We start from the raw sequence: 19977 nt of genomic DNA, 5'->3' as shown, positions 1-19977 counted from the left end.
CGCGTGTCCCTTTTCGCTCTCAAAGTGCCCTGGTTTGGAAAATAAACAATGTGGCTCCCCCGGTTGTGGGAAACGGCAGAAGCTTGACAGATGCTCTGCTGTGTCGGGAGACACAGTTGTTGAACTGTGGCGGTTCTACTTCCCTTCCCCATACATTTTCCACTAGCAGAAGAATTCTCATGTCTAAGCTGGAAGTTGCAGAAAATTTTTTCCCAAAGTCAAATTAAGAAACAACAGGCAACTGTAAGGACCCTGCTGGCCCTGACCAGGGGCCTCTGGAGGTGCCTCTCCTTACTCCTTTGGCAAAAGGCAAGGTAGGGATGCTCACCCTCTCAGATGCTTCAGTTAAAGACCAGTCTCTCGGGACATCTGGGTGGCTCAGTGGTTGAGCGCCTGCCTTCAGCTCAGGGCATGATCCCGGGGTCCTGAGATCGAGTCCCACATTGGGCTCCACGCAGGGAGCCTGCTTCTCCCTCTGCCTGTGTCTCTGCTTCTCTCTGTGTGTCTCTCATGAATAAATAAATAAAACCTTTTTTAAAAAAAGTAAGACCAGTCTCTCCCTATGCAAACTTGATCGGGTCTTTGTTGCCCTTTTAAGATGAACCCGCCGAAGTGGACACTGCTTTATATTTCCAAGACAGGGGGAAAAAAAAAAGGCAACAACAAAAACAAACAAACCAAAAAAACCCACTTCTTTTGAAAATCATTTTGTCTTTGTTCACTCAAATCCAACAGGTAAGCGTGAAGAGGAAGCAAGTGCCAAAGGGCAGGTTGACTCAGGCTGCCCCAGATCCCAACCTGTTCTCTCTCATGACAGTTGAATCTCAGTCCCCAGAGGGAGGAGGCGCCTCCTATGGATCCCCCCAAATGCAGGAATGCCAGCTGCCCCCAAGTGTCAGAGGCCACAGCTCCCATAACTGGCCTCTGGGGACACTGATGTCTCAGCTGCAAGACGATTCCTCCCAGACACTATTTGCATAGGATGAAGCTAAATACTCCTTGTGCAGTCTCCACACCATGTGTGTTCGTGTGTGTGGACACACACAAGCACGGGATTGTTCACCTGGCACCCCACATCTCACACAGCCGTCGTGCACGTTTGCACACGTGTTTCTCGACACCCACGGGAGGAATTTGTTTACACCTTTTAAGCTGACAATACTCGATGACTCAGGCTGCAGAGGCCGGTCAGAAAACTGAAGTACACGTCTGGGACCTCGAATCCATAAAAGTGCAAGCAAAGGAGGCCCGAGCGCCACCCAGGAACTAAGGCACGGGGTGGCGGAGGGTGCTCGCCTTCCTCCCGGGCCAGTCGGAAAACACCACCAATTCCTTGGGCTTCCTTTGAGCGCACAGACCTGACCTAGCTCTCCAGTGGGAGTTGATGGGGTCGGGGGCATGGAGGCCACTCTTCCTTTTGGGATTTTACAATTTAAAAGAGAAGAGACAGGGATGATATGAATGACTCCTTTCAATCTAAGGGCAGAAATGTAGACTCTCCGACAATCTCTGAATTTTGTCAGGGTCACAGAAGGATTGGACTCTGAATCTCCTGCAAATAATGCACTGTGAGCAACGGAGATGGGGGCACCATTAGGGAATTCCAGCAGCATACTAGTGTTTAATAGGAACGATCAAGAAGCAGAAAGAGCTGTTAATGGAAGTAGAGCTGCACATTCCGCCTTGGGGCCCCAGCGTGTGAAAGCTGCTGTTGGTGCCTCCCCTAGTGGGACATGGGCACGGGAGGGGGGCGGTGAACACCTGACATGCTTGTTGAAAGCAAATAAGCCACCATTTGGTAACAGCCTCTAATGAGCCTGCAACGAGGAAAATTAGTCCAAATAAATTACTACAGAGACTACGGATGCCTCCTGAGCAATGAATCTTCTCACCTCTCCTGGCAAGGCGGGTCCAACCACTGCACACCAAGAGTAGAACACCAGCGCCATGGGCAAAGGATGACCACCTCGTGAAGGCAACTGTCAAGCCTGGGAGGGGGCGATGGGGTGTGCCAGAGTGACAAGAACCTGTGAGATGTGTTGAGAGGGGAAAGGTCTGGACACTTGAAGCAGGAGTTGGCAAAGAGGAAGGACATTTAGAGATGGAACAGCCCATGTCGGTTCAGAAACGCAAAATGGCATCAGTGACATCCAACTAAGCCCTGGTACTAAGAACTTTTCCTCAATCCTTCCGGAGGCCCCGCAAAGCAGAGGGTAGTCCCTCTAGCTAATGAGGAGCTTGAAGAGCTGAGAGGTGGAGTTAACTGGTCCCAGGCCCACATCACCTGTCCTAGATGGATTCAGGAGCCAAGCCAGGTCTTTGGCTCTAGAAGCGACCTCTTAACCAAGGTCCTGGTGTTGACTAGGGGGCAGAGGGGTCGAGCGGTGATCTGCCTCTTTGCCCCCCCAAGAAGGGTGGTGAGAGTAGTCACTGCCATGATATTTGGGAGCTTGAAATCCAAGATGTTTAGCTTGGAAATGTTCAAGGTGCAGAAAGGGTCTGGTGAGCTTGCATCCCATGACCCCAGAGGTGGGAAAGGCCCAGTGGAAATCTCCTGTCCACAGTCATTCCCACTCATAGACAACCTGAAAAGGATGCACGGAAACAGTGTTTCGTAATAATAGCTCTAACTATTTCCAAGTGTAAAGCAGCTGTAAGTAGAAAATAGTTATTAACATCAAGCAAGGAACATGGGGTTTACAATTCTTTCAGGAAAGTAGAAGAAAAGACTTCAAAGCTCCCCATTATCAAAGGAGTTTTTTTTTTTTTTTTTTTAATTTAGGCTCCAGCATCTAAGAATCTACACAAAGAAGGGACCCACTGCTGGGGCCAGCTGGTTGTCCCCCAGTTTCATCTTCCCTGGGGAGGCACAGCATTGCTGCATTTGAGAAGGACGGAAGGGGAACAAACAGACCCATCGGAGGCTCACTCTTCCCGGTGAATCACAGGGTGAACTTATGTGTCACATTCACACAATCATGCGTGTGATTCTCATCCCAACACATCATATCATAGAGCAAAGCCACCCCTGGTCTGGCGGGCACAATCTAGGCTACCATCGTGAACCCTGTTGCCTTGGGGAGGCCTTGTCCCCCTCAGGGTTTGACCTTCTCTCTGGTGAAGCAAAAAGTGCTGACATCTCTAGATCAGTGACTCTAAACCATTTTGAGTCAGCAACTGCTTTTGAAAGTAAGGTGGAAGCTATGATCCTCTCTCCAGAAAAAAAAAAAGAAAGAAAGAAAGAAAAAGAAAAAGAAAAAGCAAAGAAAACAATATGGGGTGCCTGGGTGTCTCAGTGGTTGAGCATCTGCCTTTGGCTCAGGGTGTGATCCTGGAGTCTTAGGATTGAGTCCCACATCGGGCTCCCTGAATGGAACCTGCTTCTCCCTCTGCCTGTGTCTCTGCCTCTCTTTCTGTATCTCTCATGAATAAATAAATAAAATCTTTAAAAAAAAATTACGACTTTGAAAAAATTTTTGAATCCTTCTGGCTTCAAGGACCTCAGACCAAGAACATCATGCGAGACAAACGCTACATTAACCCTTGTTTTCATAACCCATGGGCCTGGTCCCTGCAGGGACACAGGATGTTTGCTGTTCGTCTGATGATGTAACCGGCCAAATCTAATAGGGCCCAATGAAGGAACCTCAGCCCCCAGTGAATGCGGCAACACTAATTAACAGATCACCAGCCATGAGAGCTTTAAAAACATCCCCAAGACATCAATGGAAATGATTTGGTTGGATTAGCACAAATGGGCAAATCCTCCTCTGCTGAGCACAGAAAACTTCAAACCTCTGGAGAAGTGTCTTCTTTCTAAACTCCATTTACAAAACACAAAATGAAGAGTAGTCAGTGGTACTATTTACGATGTACTATACATGCACAAACAAGATCAAAAGCAGGGAGAGGGGAGAATTTATCTATATTTTTTCTTTCTTCTGGTTTCCCAGAGAATCACTGATTTGCGGGAAGAAATTCAATTATTGTCACGAGTGTGACAGTGCTTGTGAAGAATCTGGTTCTGTTTCTTTAATCATTTCTGGGATTAGCATGACTTCCTTTACGTAATTAATGCCGAATGTGAACATGAAATAATGACTCGACATGGGTTAGCATCAACCGTGGCACATAGAGAAGTCAAGGACCATGGAAGCCCTTCCTGACAGTCTGAAAATTTAAGGAGCCAGGTGGTTCTCCCAGTCTTGACAGATGACTTTTCAGCTCAAAGACATCCAGAACTAAAGGCTATGACTGTTTCTAAACCTATCCACACTCATCCATGCTTTTATAAAGTGGTAGACATAACTGGATTAAAGAAAACGTCCCCAATATCCTCACCACACTGGCTGTCATTTGTTCCTACCCCTTGTCCAGTTCATGCACATTCATGTTTTGCATATTTGCAGTCAGTGCAAATGGTGAAGAGACTAGATGGAGGATTGCACTGCCTGCCATGGGATGTGGCTCTGTTAACCATGAGATCAGGGCTCTGCCAACCACAGGATGTGGCTCTGTCAACCATGGGATCAGGGCTCTGCCAACCATAGGATGTGGCTCTGTCAGCCATGGGATCAGGGCTCTGCCAACCACAGGATGTGGCTCTGTTAACCATGAGATCAGGGCTCTGCCAACCATAGGATGTGGCTCTGTCAACCACGGGATCAGGGCTCTGCCAACCATAGGATGTGGCTCTGTCAACCATGGGATCAGGGCTCTGCCAACCACAGGATGTGGCTCTGTTAACCATGAGATCAGGGCCCTGCCAACCATAGGATGTGGCTCTGTTAACCATGGGATCAGGGCTCTGCCAACCACAGGATGTGGCTCTGTTAACCGTGAGATCAGGGCTCTGCCAACCACAGGAAGTGGCTCTGTCAACCACAGGATATGGCTCTATCAACCATGGGATCAGGGCTCTGCCAACCACAGGATGTGGCTCTGTCAACCATGGGATCAGGGATCTGCCAACCATAGGATTGTGGCTGTCAATCATTAGCCATAAGGCTTTAGGGGGATGCTGTCTCTGTGCCTCAGTGCTTTTGTGCTAAAATGGGTTTAATACTCATAACTCCTTAGTAAGGTTTCTATGAGAACTAAAATGTGGGTAAAGTGCTTGGCACAGTGCCTGGCACGTAAAAGGCACGATTCATGTCAGCGGTTCCTATTGATTACACATCTTAACGTACAGTTTCATATTCTATTTCTTTCACTTAAAACTAGAAATATTTCCTACCATATCTCAGCCTCTGTGACTCTAGTGTTTAAAGCCTTGAGGGAATTTTGCTTAGTTCTGAGCCCATCGTTTGCAAAACCATCTCTCTCTATGCAAGTTTGAATGGCCGCTCTTACCCAGACGCTAAAAGAGGCAGTGCCCCGTCTTGCCACACGGGGGCAAACTCCTTCTGCTCCCTCCCGCCCAGAAAGGGCACCGGCCCAGGGAAAGTAACTTCTTGACCTCAGGCGCTCACTGTTTTATGGCTTCATGATTTATATATACCAGGGAAGCATAGGGCTGACCTATCCCAGGAAACACCCCAGCACGTGAGGAAGGGTTCCTATCGCAGACAGGGAATCTTTGTGCAATGATCCTTAAATCTTGCACGTGGCCAACTGGTTAGCTAACATTGAGCTGAGGTGGAGCTGTACGGCAGGTGCAGTTTACAAATGGCAAATGCAGGGATGTGCCTTTGAAGATAACCATGAAAATCCTCTTCATGTATCCATCGCCCTCTTTCTCCTCTCCACTATCTTTTCAAAGTGATTTAGGCTTCGAGTTCCCAGAAAGAGAGCGGTGTTTGTTGCAATGGTAAAGCAAATTTAATGCTTGGCTTTTGATGATCTGGGGGAGGGGCAAGTCTTGGTGGTTTAAGGGAGAAAAAGGATGTTCAAGGGGATAATCTTGACTCTTCAACATTTTTTTTTTTTTTTGCCTCAAATGCCATCTTTAGAACCCATTGGGCACTTGAGACATGACTCAGCTGTTAGGAACTGGGAAGGTTTGGGTGCTGGAGGCTTGCGATGGAACATGGTCTCTCTTTTGATGGAAATAGGGTAGCTAAGATGATGCCCCTGGGAGAAGTTCCCTAGCTTTCCTGAGCCCCCATAAGGCTACTCATCCATGAGTGTCCTTAGATTCTCCAGAAGCCCTTGGAAATGCCAGCATATATGCTGCGAATGTGAAGTCCCTGCATAAAGCCAGCAGTATGCCATTCATTTAAATGGGTGGCTTAGTCTTTTAAGCAACTGCCTTCAGGTCAAATCATGATCCCAGGGTCCTGGGATCAAGCCCCAAGTCGGGGTCCCTCCTCAGCGGTGAGTTTGCTTCTCCTTCTGCCTCCGCCCCTCCCCCTGTTGCCCATTTAAGAAGTTTGATGGGCTTCAGTAGTCAAGGCAGGGCTGGCCAGCCATTAGACCCACCTCACCATGGGCAGATGCTCCAAATACCATACTCTTGCCAGTAACCTCATTCTGACTACAAATATGATTGCATGTCAAGGCAACCTTGGAAACCCTAAAAATAAACAGAAGAAAATTTAAATCACACGTGATCACATCACTATATATATATATATATATATATATATATATATATATATATATTTTGGAGTTTGGTGCATTGTTTTCCATGTTTTTCTAAAAGATTTATTTATGTATTTGACAGAGAGAGAGCACAAGCAGGGGGAGTGGCAGGCAGAAGGAGAGGGAGAGGGAGAAGCAGGCGCCCCTCGGAGTAGGGACTTGATCCCAGGACCCCAGGATCATGACCTGAGGGGAAGGCAGATAGATGCTTTACCGGCTGAGCCACCCAGGCGCCCCCTTCCATGCTTTTTCACATGGTTTTACGTAACGGAGATATCATATGATACAACTGGAGACTGCTTTTTGTGCTCACTAAATATAACATAAGCATTTCTCCCCTGTGATTGAAAACTCTTACAGGCATTTCAAGCAATACAAATTATTATTTGCATTCCCATACTGTTGGGCATTTAGGCTATTTCTAATTTTATTTCTATAAATATCACTGCAAAACCTTTCACCTGTATAAACAATCAGGAATTTGAACAAAATTCCCAGAAGTGGAAGTGTTGATCAGAGGGCTGTGATACATTTGGCTAATTAATTTCCAGAAAGGCCATGCCATTTACGCTCCAGTGAGTAGAGTTTACAAGTTATCATCACAGCATTTCTTGGTCAGCATGGGTATTTCTCATTTAAAAATAAATATACTCTCTTACAAAGGAAATGATATTTCCCTTAGTTTGTATTTCTTTGGCTACAGGTGAGGTTGAACATTTTTAAAGATTTTAGGTATATTTCTTTCCTCTTTTGTGAAAGGTCTTAAGTCCAAACAAGGCCTTTTTAATGATACATGATTAGCTAATTCCTTACAGACATGGGTTATTTTCCTGTGATCCACTTCTGCTTGTCGACGGCCAATGAGAGCAGCGGGTGTTTTCGCACGCCAGACTGATGTATCCACCTGGCCAACTTGGGGCTCTAGCCTCCATTTTTTTTTCTTAAGATTTGTTTATTTATTTGATAGTGAGTGAGAGAGAGAGAGAGAGAGAGAGAGAGAGAATGCAAGCATGAACAGGGGAAAGTGCAGAAGGAAAGGGAGAGAGAGAATCCTCTACGCAGACTCCCTAAGCCTGATGCAGGGCTTGATCCCATAACCCTGAGATCATGACCTGAGCTGAAACCAAGAACTGGCTGCTTAACCCACTGAGCCACCCAGGCACCCCTCTAGTCTGCATTTTTAAAAGTTCCTCTATCATTTCTCAAGACAGCATAGTGCCTATTTAAAAAAAAAAAAAAAAAAAAAAGGTGCGGGGAGGTCATTTCCTTCATTTCTGCTCTTAGCTGGTATGGTCCTGAAAGCTACTTTTCTCTCTCAAAATGAAACACCACTTTTTTCTAAAGCAGGGTATGTGAGAGCTTCTCTTACTTCCCTCATCTTCTTTCTATCTAACAACCCCGGGATTCTTGTGAGCAACACTGCAGTTCTGCAAACATTCTATATGAGGCTGTGCAGACTGACCGCACTCTACTCTGGAAGCAGCCACACGCTCAGTGCAAAACTGTCCAAGGAGGCATTGCACGGGTCGGGTGTAATCCAGGGCAGGAAAAGATTCTAATGGAGATGAAGGAAAGCTCATGGAAAGATAACTGAAGCGTTTATTAGGCTCAGTTACTAATCTCTGAGCAGAGAAGCATCTGGAGTTTAAGAAATATGATGCAAAACTTATTTACAATCTCTGTAACTAGAATAGCTGTCTCCATTTATCATTCTAAAGATCCCGAGCCACACAGTTATCAGAGGGATAAATGCTGCCTGGGTCAGGTGGCTGGTTTGATTATCTTGTCTTTTCAGTCCATCGTTCCCGGGCACTGAAAGTAATCCACGCCTCACCTACGATGCTTACGATTAAGCAAGCAACTGCTTGGCGACAACACAGACACAAACAGATCTGCGTAATTGGTAAAAATTAAATATACATCAGAAGAAGAGATGGGTTCACTCTTAGCGAAAAGATTTCTCATCTATTAAGCAAACCACTCACTAAAACATGGCTTGTTCCAAATATCTAAAAGGGAATAATTTCTACTCTTGGTCAAGGGAGCCAAAATCTCTAATAAGATTAAAACGTCCACCTACCAGGTCAGCGCTTCTGCTTTGAAGGCACAACCAACCCATTAATCAACATGAACTCATTCCTGGTAAATTGACTGTGGTCTAAAAATAAATCCCAAGTGGGCTCCAGAGCCCTCTCTCTGGCTCTCAGCCCACCCTGCATCATGTGTGTGCTTAGCACAAATGCCCCCGTGGGAAAGAGATCATGAGAGCTTTGGGGGAGTCCACCAGCGAAAGACATTTGCTGCAAAAAAAAAAAAAAAAAAAAAAAAAAAAGTCCCAGCATGGTCATCAGGGCATTCTGGAGAACACCAGGGCTCATCAGAGCTTTGCAAAGGACTCTCAGCCGACCGCAGAAAGATGGGAGCCACACACTTCACTGAATGGTTGTCACTTATCAAATCAGGGAGGAGGCATCCAGGAGAATAGCACCCATTTCAGGGCTCATGTCCAACAGCCAATATTAACCTAATAGTTGTTGGGCTTACTTTCCCCCTTTGAGGTAATGCTGTTGTATCATCCTCTCTAATTCTGAGGATGAAGATTACTACCCTAGACCACTGTATCTCCAAGTGGGAGGAAAGACCATCCATCACTGGGTCATGGTGGGAGATTATAAAACACCAACTCCTGGAGCCCATCCTGGAGCTCCTTGATCAGAACCTGTGGGAGGGGGCCCCAGGAATCTGCCATGTGCCCTCTCTCACCCTCACCCCCAAGGTGACTCTGATATAGATTGAATTTTGAAAATTAATGGTTTAGATCGCATAAGTACTACTTAATCCAGGTATACTTCCTCACTCTCTACATTTACGTCACTCCAACTATTACTGCCCAGTTAGATATCTCGAGGTAATGCACAGGGATAGACTGGATCCTTAGTTCTATCTGGGGACCTAAGAATACATATGACTCTGCCAAACAGTGGGGAAGGCAAAGGAATTTAAGACTAGAAGGTGAAAAGTCATATTGTCTTGATAGAAAGCTTCGTCTCCTTAACAAATGACAATCCTATTTTTGAGAAGATATGGTCCATTGTCATAAGGAAAGACAACCACCAGCCAAAGAATTGAGAGAAAAATTAATTCCCTAAAATCAAGGTACCTTCTCATCTTCCCTGGGTCTCTGTGGGGTCCCTGTAGGGTCATTGCAGGGTCTCTGTCGGGTCTATGCAGGGTCTATGTAAAGTCTATTAGGGTCTATGCAGGGTCTCTGTAGGTCCCTGTAGGGTCTATGCAGGGTCAATGCAATGTCTCTGTGGGGACTATGTTGAGTCTATACAGAGCCTATGTAGGGTCTATGCAGGGTCTCTGTGGGGTCTATGCAGGGTCTCTATAGGGTCTCTGTAGGGTCTATGCAGGGTCTCTGTAGGGTCCATGCAGGGTCTAGAAGAGTCTCTGTGGGGTCTATGCATGGTCTATGCAGCACCTCTATAGGGTCCCATAGGGTCTATGCAGGGTCTACACAGAATCTATGTCTACATAAATCCTCCGTCTACTTATATCTCCCATTTCCTCTCTTGTCCTAGGATTTAGTAACCAAGAACAGAACCTGACCCTAACAAGGAATGCTGTCAGCTGCTACAGCCAAGACAGCACACATGTGCCAGGGCTAAGAGCACTACAGTCCACAAACTACTAGAGGAAACAAAATCTTCCTCTTGCCACAGGCCATGCAACTGAATGGAAAACACAGTGCGAATCAAAGTTCCCTTGAGACTCACATTGCGCAAACATTTCTGGCTTGAGGGATTTTCTTTCTTTTCAGGATACAAACAGTTGACCCTGGCATGCAGGGTAATCATGGGAGATAACAACACGGAAAGGAAAAGATAAGCATAAGTCTGAGGATTTATGGTTTGTTGTCTTTATTACAAGAAGGTCAGAGAGCCGAGACTTTACCTGAATGCTAGGGAGAATTTAAGTCCACGTCCATGTTCAACAGGGAGAGTCTATCAGGCACAGGCCTCAGTGAAGGGCAACAGAAGTCATGTCAATTAACCAGAAGTATAGGAGGAGGGAGACTCATGGAACTAACCCCAGAAGGCCACAGTATCCACCCTGGCACCCCGACAGAGCTAAGGGAGACCAGGACTCCTGCTCCACCAAAATGCCACCACATACCCCAGTGGCAGCACTTCTGTCCTTAGTGCTGGCCATCAAATGCCCCAGCTTAGGTCCCTGGCACTGAATGCTAGTCAGTCCTGCCAGAATGTCTTTGCTATCAGACCCAACCAACTGGCCAAGCCAAGGTCAGCTCTAGCTGCAAGAGAGGCTGGAAACCCAACTTCTATCCTGAGAGATAGGCTCTGTCTTCCACCAAGACTCCCAAAATTGGAGGAAGGGAGATTCTCAAACATAGTCAAGGAGTTCAGAAGCTAAGCCGCTGGAGGGGGAGAAGGAGGGAGAGAGGGAAGGAAGGAGTAGGGGAGACTACCACAGGGGAGCCTTACCCACATCCTTGGACACCCATGTCTTCGATACACTGGTCTATATGAAATCGGCACCAAGCTTCCTACTCTCTTTAGAAAGCCACAATTAAATGAATTAAACCATGGCATAGCATTCTCAGGTCAACTCTATCCCCAGTTTTCTGTATATAACCTTACACAAGTCCCAACCTCTAAAGGTCTTAGCTTCTTACAATGGTAAATGAGCTCACTCGGTAAACTTCAGGGCTCCTTCCAGCGCCGAGTCTAAGCTCTGCCACAGCTGACCTCCATGATCACTCATCCAGGGTGAGTAGGAGTGAGAGAGGCTATTTCTAGTGCAAGAAACTCCCCAAGATGAGCTTCAGGGGACGGCACGTTTGAACTGTTCATAAAATGAGAACATTCAGTACGTGAGGAGCAAACTCATTTGCCCAGAATCGACTGCTCTTTGTACCCTAAAATGAAAAGCAGTATTTTCCCCCTTTAAATGTATAAAATATTCTCTGGCAATACAGGAACTCCCCATACGTTATAGGAAATGCAGAAAATACCGATGAGGGCAGAAGGAAACTAAATAAAAAAATCCTTCACTGCCCAGAGAGGACCACCTTCATAAAAATCCTGACAATCCTCTTTATATTTATACTGTCTCCGTAGAGATGAGACACACATATTTAGGTGGATCCTGCAGTTCTGAAATGTGACTTCACGTAGCAGTCAAGTGCGAATATACTCCAGATCATAATACGTTCTCCCACATAATGGCTCTCAACCAAATTTCCACGACCTGCTAGAGGTAAGGTGGGGAATAGTGTAGGATTTCCAGTAGCCCAGCAGAGAACCAAGAATATACACTCAAGATTTGTTTATTAGAAGAGATGGGTTGGGACGTCTGGGTGGCTCAGCAGTTTGGCGCCTGCCTTCAGCCCAGGGCATGATCCTGGAGACCCGGGATCGAGTCCCACATCAGGCTTCCTGCATGGAGCCTGCTTCTCCCTCTGCCTGTGTCTCTGCCTCTCTCTCTGTGTCTCTCATGAATAAATAAAATTTTTTAAAAAGAAAAAAAAAAAGAAGAAGAGATAGGTTGATTGTCCTAATCATTTCAAAGTCCAACACAACCAGTTACCTTCCAGGTCTCCAGTGAGCTTTGGGGCAGAGAGTAATAAAAGCTAGCCGGGCAGGAATTATAAACGGGCACTTTACAATTGGCTAAATGTTGGTTGTTGAACTTGTGAGGGTCAATATTTATTGTTCTGAGACTTCCGTGATATAAATGTTATCTTCGGGGTGGTTTCTGAGCCTTTCCTTCTTCAGGCTCAATTTAAATGCTATGTTAGAAAGCACCTGGGTGGCTCAGTGGTTGAGCGTCTGCCTTCAGCTCAGGGCGTGATCCCGGGGTCCTGGAATCCAGTCATGCATGGGGCTCCCTGCAGGGAGCCTGCTTCTCCCTCTGCCTGTGTCTCTGCCTCTCTCTGTGTGTGTCTCATGAATAAGTAAATAAAATTTAAAAAAAAGAAAAGAAAAAAGAAAGAACATGTACATGGTGGTGTGCAGGGGTGAGGGGGGCAGAGTTTCCTCTGCAGCCTGGCCTCCATGATATTTAGCCATTTTCTCATGGATCCACTTGTTTAACTGTCTGTGCGCATGTCTACCACCTGCTGGGTCTGTGAGCACCGTGAGGGCCTGAGTCCATCTTGCTCGCAATTGTGTCTACAGTGCCAAGCACAGTGCCTAGCACAGAGGAGGTACTTAATATTTGTGGAATTTAAATTTAAATATTTGTGAAATGGATAATGGAAGCCAAAGGTGCTCTTTCCCAAAAAGATGCCCACACGTCTACACAGAGCATTTTGTGCATATTTTCAGAGTTTATGGTTGTATTTGGGGTTAAGACCCTCGTTCTGAAACATCCTATCCATTGACAGACCAGCATTTATTTATCCAAATGCCTATCATATGGACACACATCTCGAGGGTCAGCGAACTTTTTTGGTAAAGGTCCAGATAATAAATACTTTAGACTTTGTAGGTCATTCCATCTTTCTGGCAAACTACTCAGCTCTGCCGTTGGAGCACCACGGAGGCCAAGACAATACATAAAGGAGTTGGTATGTCTGTGTTCCAGTAAAACTCTTTTCACAAAAACACGTAGCAGGCCAGATTTAGCCTGCAGGCTGTCCTCTGCTGGCCGCTGATACAGACTATTAAAAGCAGGATTTTTAAGATTTCTTTAAGATTCATATCTCTTGGTCATCAGTGGCCCTCATGAGAGTTGTTCCAAAGCCCTTCTGTTCCCCAAGGGAGTTAATTATCTGGATCTACCCAGCAGCTGGTGTGGATAATCCAGCTACATGTGAATCACCACAGAAGTCACTGGTCAGCTTGGCTAACTCAAAAGAAGGGTCCAGAGAGTGACCACCAAGACAGAATGGCATATCCTATGGGGAAGGCCACCTCGTGGTGCCCATACAATGGTTTGCCTTGACCTTTGCAAGCATTATCTGTTCTCTCCCCCAAAACTCCGAGCTTTGCATGACCCATCCGGACCAGCCTGGGCTGGAAAAACCAATGGACCAACCTGAGTTCAGTGCACCTGGATTTCCAGGAAACACTGTGCAGTGGGTGGAACCAGACAAATCTCACTATAGACTATTTCTGCAGACTGTTAGAGGTACCTCCTAACAGAAGACTCTACTTTGACCTCATCCTCACCAGGGGACAAAGAAAAAAGAGGAGGGAAGAGCAGTTCCATGGGCTGTAGATGACAACCCAAAGAAAGGACAATCTAACTCTCAGAGGCTCATGTGATCACCAACCCTGCTGTGACACAGGGCGGCCCAAGAGGAGGACCTCAGGACATTGCCTCATGACCTCCTTTCCCTCCCTGATTCAGGTTCAACTATCACTAAGTTCCTATTCTGCACCACACAAGACCCCATATGTAATAACCACCTGGAGAAATTTTATCTTTTTTTTTTTAAGACTGATTGATTGGTTGATTTATTCATGAGAGACACAGAGAGGCAGAGACACAGGCAGAGGGAGAAGCAGGCTCCCTGCGGGGACCCCAGTGCAGGACACGATCCCAGGACCCCAGGATCATGCCCTGAGCCAAAAGCAGATGCTCGACCACTGAGCCACCCAGGTGCCCCAACTTTTTATCTTCTTTAATTCTAGAAACAACCCTATGAGGTGGGTTCTTTCAAATCCTATGTTACGAGTAAGGAACTGGTTAGCTCAGCGACCTACCTCAACATTCTCCCTTTCAACTAGCCGCCTGGGCCATTCTTCCCAGCTCTGCCTCCTTCAAGGAACTGACTGGTCTACTCCTTGTTGGGTGGTGTATGAAATACTTCTTCCCCATTCCTGTTTCCATGAGGAGGGACTTGCCCCTAAATACGTCTGGCCTTTTGTTCCACACTCCAGACCTCCCCATGGAGACAGTGAGTTTCTTGAGAGATGAATGTGAGGACCATGGTGCCCCACTTCTCGCCTAGGCCTCTATGCTATGAGGTTCAGGAGTCCCCTTGTGTATCTGTGAGTTGGTGGGTAAATTGGCCTAATTTTGCAGTCCACCTTCATAAATCCTACTCTGATATACATCAAAGCTGTGGCTTCTAAGCCAATCTTCACTGGTAACAAGGGTGGGGTTTTTATTCCTCTCTGCCTCCACTGCATCTTAAAGTGGATTCAGAGCTCAGACAGTGAAGGTTGGGTGTTTGGCCTGAGGTCTCTGTAAACCCAACTGCTGACCCCAAGCCTGACTGAGGCTGCAGAGCACAGTGGTCAGTTCAGAGGCTGAACTGTATGATTCGAGCCAGCCAGTCGGAGCCCTTGGTCTGCAGATACTACCCCATGGACCCTGGCCCTCCCTATGTAGGCCTGAGGCCTATTCCTATAGCTCCCACACACCCCGATTCCATGAACTCTCAGTACCTCTCCCCACTAGTGAGCAACTCAAAGCAGATTTGGCTTCGGCTAGTTGAGTTGCTTCCTGCCACCAGCAATCAACAGAAGTCTGACTGAAATAGGGAGCCCTTGACTACTGAATGATCCTGGGGATGATCCAGCTGTAAAGCAGCAGGACAGAGTCCCAACCTGAGCTCCTGATCGTGTGTTTAGGCCTGGTTCCAGCCTTTCCTATCACCACGATCTATCCTCTGGCAGAGCCTCCACCTCCACTAAAAACCCAAAGCCCCTCGACCTACTAATCCCCCAGAGCATTTGGGGCAGAAAGTCTCCTTCGACCATGCAGGTGTCTCAGGATGCACCCAACCCCTGTGCCTGCTGCAGCTTCAGAGCTCCCTGTGCTTTCTGGCAAGCAGAGACAGGAAGAGGTTTTGGGAGGATGCACCTGCTGGAGGAGACTTGTTGCCGGGGAAGTCTCCTAAAAGGACTGGATTGGAGCTTCTGGAAACAGGCCTCAGGTTGGAAACACCTGAAAAATTTTAAAAAGCCAGATTCCCAGCCTTGGCAGCAGACCTAGCAGGTATGCACTTCCCAGGGAGGAGGCTGCCAGTGAGTGTCCCTGAAGCTCTGGGGTGGGGACTGATGCAGCTGGTACCCCCCACTGGCTGGCCCGAGAGAACCACTGGGTCACATAGCAACAGTATCCTTCCCGGCAACAGGCTGTGAGAATGCCCCATTTCGTCAGCCCCCATGCTGTCAGGCACCCTTCCAAGACCCCCCTGGGCAGACCGCTCCTGACAGTCTCTGCTCTTCAGCACCTTGTATTTTCCTAGCCCTGCTTCCCCCTGGTCTCTGCAAGAACCCTGCGATTCCAAATTAATTGGCCAGCTTCAGGTGACTGTTAGTGCCATCCTCTTTATACTTCACCCCAGGCTGCAACATGGAACAGACATTCAAGGGTCAAGAGGACTCACTTGAACTTGACCTACAGGCTCAGACTCGGGGCCACCCTCTCACCTAGTGCAAATCCCCACTTCCCTACACGGTCCTCTGGTCATGAGTGTTGGCCACGTTAACCACTCAGCCCAAGAAAGCAGCCCATCTTCTCAACCCAGCCAGTCCTGGTCCTTGGCCACTCACATTTCAACTCAGTCCAGAAGCCCATCCAGAGATGAGCAGGTTCAGGAGGAGTCTAGGAGAAGGCCAGCGTGTCCAAGTAGGCACCGTGTCGTCCTATGCTGTCCTCTCCTTTGCCTTGAGAAAGCCCACCCTGGCCAAGACCAAAGCCTCCTAGGCACTGGTCAGATTCGAGAAGAGCCACGTGAAGAATAACAAAGGCATTATTTGGAGGTGGGACAAGTGGATGAGTTGCTTCTTAGCAGATGAGTTTACTATCCAGGAAGACGTTCCAGCAGACAGAGGGTGGGAGGGCGAGAGCAAATGACACAGCACCCCACAGGGATCAGCAGAGAGAGTCTCTTGTCTGGGGGGAGAGGATGGGTGGTGGCAAAGTATCTTCGGCCACAGAACCTGCACAGGGCAGAAGCACCTGTATTCTTACAGGTGGAGAAGAATCTCTGTTGTTAGAGTAGCCCTTCAAATCTGGAAAGGCGAAGCCACGTCAAGGACATTCATGGGCTGGGTGGGCTGATTTCCCATCAGCCTGGGCTTATGAGAGCTAAGATTCGCACATCACTGAGATGCGAATAATTTACACATTATGTAAACGTGTCTCTGAAAGTTTGTTTTCTTAATTAGTTAATTATTTTCTAAGCAATATTCTCATGCTATTAATCTGCTCAAGAAACATTTCAGATAGAGTGCAAAGGTAAACCAGCACAGCCACCGACTCTGTTAAGAAAAAAGAAGCTCTACAAGAACGGGGACCAAACCGATACAGAAAAGCCACTCTCCCAGACTCATGGGTGCCCTTCACACACACACAAAAAAAAGAACACAGGTCACACCGTATTTAGGTAAACTTCGGCCAAGGTCTGACTCGCAGGTGGGGAGGGATGGGCTGGGAAGAGAAAAACCCGCTGGTGCCATCAGAGGGGCACATAGCAAACATGCCCGGCAGCCCTGGTACTGGTCTGCTACCTCTGCCACCAACTCCCTGTTCACCAGATCAGTAAAAGTGATTCGGACACGGAAGCCACCTCGCCGGGAATAATGGGGAAGAAAGCTGTAAGCGGTATGAGTCCCTGATGTTTTCCTTTTATTCGCCTTTTTGGCATGTGCATGGGTGTGCACGGGTGTGTGTGTGTGTGCATGTGTGTGTGTATGAGAGAGACAAAGGGAATATGCACATGTGTGCCCACTTGCAAATTATCACCAATTTATTTGATTGGAGGTGGTCCGGTAGTTTTTCCCAATCCTCCCCTGGGGATGGACGATCAGAGATGCCGGGGTGGTGTGGGCAGGGAGGGGCAAGGTCGACACAGTCTAAGTGGCTGGCAGGCTGGCTGGGGGCATCCTTTCCATGCGGTGACACTCTCTGGCACATTGCTGTTTTCTTACCTCTCCAGGCTTTCCTCTTTCCATTCTCTCCCAGAGCAATGACACAGAGGACTCTTGGTGTCACCGCATGAGAAGGAAAAGGAAGGATGGTTTTAGGGAATCGAGAACCCGCATTCCCAGCCCAACCATTTCCTGCTTATGTGTCTCTGGAGCTGTCACTTGGTACCTACCCCCTGTAACTCAGTTTCCATGTTTGCCACTTGGGGAGCTAAATTACCTGCCCTAAGGGACTGTCGTGGGGCGTAGATGAGAGTGGGCACAGGCCTCCTTGGCTGGCATGCTTCGAGCACGACACAAAGCATACTTTCGTGGTTCCTGCAGTGAGCCTGTATTGAATTTACACAAATATAAAAAGAAAGGCTAATGGCGTGCTTGGTACACTTAATCCGTTCTTAACTAAAATCCAAAAGGGCAGGAGGCCATGAGGAGGGGGGGAAAATTAGATCATGATAGGATTTGGTGCAGATTTTTCAAATACCTTCAGATCCCCATACTCTGTGTTTGCGGAGTAGAGCCGTGCTCTGGCTGTACTGGGAGTGCTTTTTAAGATTCAGTCATGTTGACATTTTCAACTTTCACAAAGGGTCACCAGCTGCTAAAGATAATAGAGATGTTCCATCAATATAAGGAGAGGGCTGGTGCCCTTTAGGGTGGTCCATTCTGCTTTGGAATACAAAGTAATTTCCTCTTTTTTTTTTTTTTCCTCTCCTTTTCCTTCCTTTCTTCGTTCTTTCTTTTTTTTGAATAGCAAATTTAGTCATCTAATGCAGTTTACTTAGATTAACATTAACACCAGTTTGCACTTCCTAAAAAAATGTTACAACCAAAGAGATGGGAATAAGGTAGGTTGCTAGCATCCCTAAAGTGTGCTGGATGATTACTTATAATCTATCCATAGAGAGATAGACCGAGAGATGAACTGTGCATGCACGTACATAAATACATACATGATCTGTACACTATAAATATTATGTATTCAATGCTATTTCATTAAGCCATTATATTTCCATTTCTAAATTTAACATCTTTAAAAATCATAGACATGTAATTTTTAGAAATTCACCTTGGAAACTGAAACATAATGATTTTGATGAAATAGCATCTGACAGCTAATTGCTGAGAATAATGAGCACCATTCTTTACTCCCTAGACTTGCCATCAACAAAAGTAAGAAGGGGAATGACCAGGAGGAAATTTATTTTGTCTTTTTTTACAATAATTTTTTTTTTAATTTAAATTCCATTTCCCAACATATAGTACATCATTAGTTTCAGATGGGAAATTTGGTTTCTGGAAACCAATGCAGCTCCCTAGAGGAAGACACATCTCTTTCTCTACCAATTTTTAAAAAGACTTATTTATTGGGGGTGACTGGGTGGTTCCATTGGTGAAGTGTTCACCTTTGGCTCAGGTCATGATTCCAGGGTCCTGGGATCGAGTCCCATGTCAGGATCCCTGCTCAGTGGGAGGCCTGCTTCTCTTCTCCCTCTCCCTCTGTCTGCCTCTCCCCCTGCTTGTGCGCACACGCTCTCTCTGCCAAATAAATTAAAAAAAAAAGATTTGTTGTTAATCTTAGAGAGTGAGAGAGCACAAGCAGGAGAGGCAGATGGAGAGGGAGAGAGAATCCCAAGTGGACTTGATGATGAATGCAGAGCCTGACTCAGGGTTTGATCCCAGGACCCCGAGATCACCACCCTAGCCAAAACCAAGAGTTGGATGCTTAACCAACTGTGCCACACAGGTGCCCCTCTACCATTTTGGTTAGGATTTGAGGGCTACCACATCTTCAAAGGGTGGCTGTCCTTGTGTAAGGACCCCAGGGGGGGCACTACGTCCAGATGCCCAGCTGCCTTGGGGGATGCCCCAGGTGGACCCCAGTGTGGGAAGCTTAGTTCCTGAGCCCTCTGCCTTCTGAGGCAGAAGAGCTGGGTCAGATAGGACAGAAGACTGATGGGCAAAGCTATCTGTACTGATGTGAGGTCGCTCGGAGCCAAAAAGCAAAGCAAAAAAGCAAACCAAACAAAAAAACACCTGGTTCTGAGATACCAGGAATAAAAACCCTGGGATGTCACATGGAGTGGGGCTTACCTGTAGCATCAGTGCCACCCTCATGTTCAAGGGTGACCTCACTTGGTGAAATGATAAGATTAAATGCAGCAGAGCAGAAATGTCTGCCAGGCTGGGAACGGACCTTTTCATGCTGTTCCTACTCAGACAGCAACCACAAGGGACACGTGAAGAATGGCTCGGTCTCTAGTGGGAAAACAAATGCCATCCAGGTTCAGAAAAAGGGAGACATGTGGCTGGCGAGTGCTCTGTATTCCTTCAGCTTCTGCGAAAAGCAGAAACGCCTTGCTGAAAATGAAGGCTTCAGAAAGACAGACTCTCCAAGCGACGTCCAGATTATGATGGACCATGAACGTAAAAAAGGATTGACGTCAAAGAGGGTTGGAAGGTGGAGTGCCAGTTATCTCAACCC

At 46.9% G+C, this 19977-nt stretch overlaps 1 protein-coding gene across 8 annotated transcripts in view; it reads right to left on the bottom strand.

Moving 5' to 3' along the window:
* The window catches only part of SLC39A11 (solute carrier family 39 member 11), a 410439-nt gene that overhangs the window by 145579 nt on the left and 244883 nt on the right, over positions 1-19977 (bottom strand). The gene's annotated exons all lie outside the window — the stretch shown is intronic.

The sequence above is a fragment of the Vulpes vulpes genome, chromosome 2 (assembly GCF_048418805.1).
Source record: "Vulpes vulpes isolate BD-2025 chromosome 2, VulVul3, whole genome shotgun sequence".
Classification (NCBI taxonomy): Eukaryota; Metazoa; Chordata; class Mammalia; order Carnivora; family Canidae; genus Vulpes; species Vulpes vulpes.
Note: the sequence above shows the minus strand (reverse complement) of the source record. Positions and strands in the feature narration are given on the sequence as shown.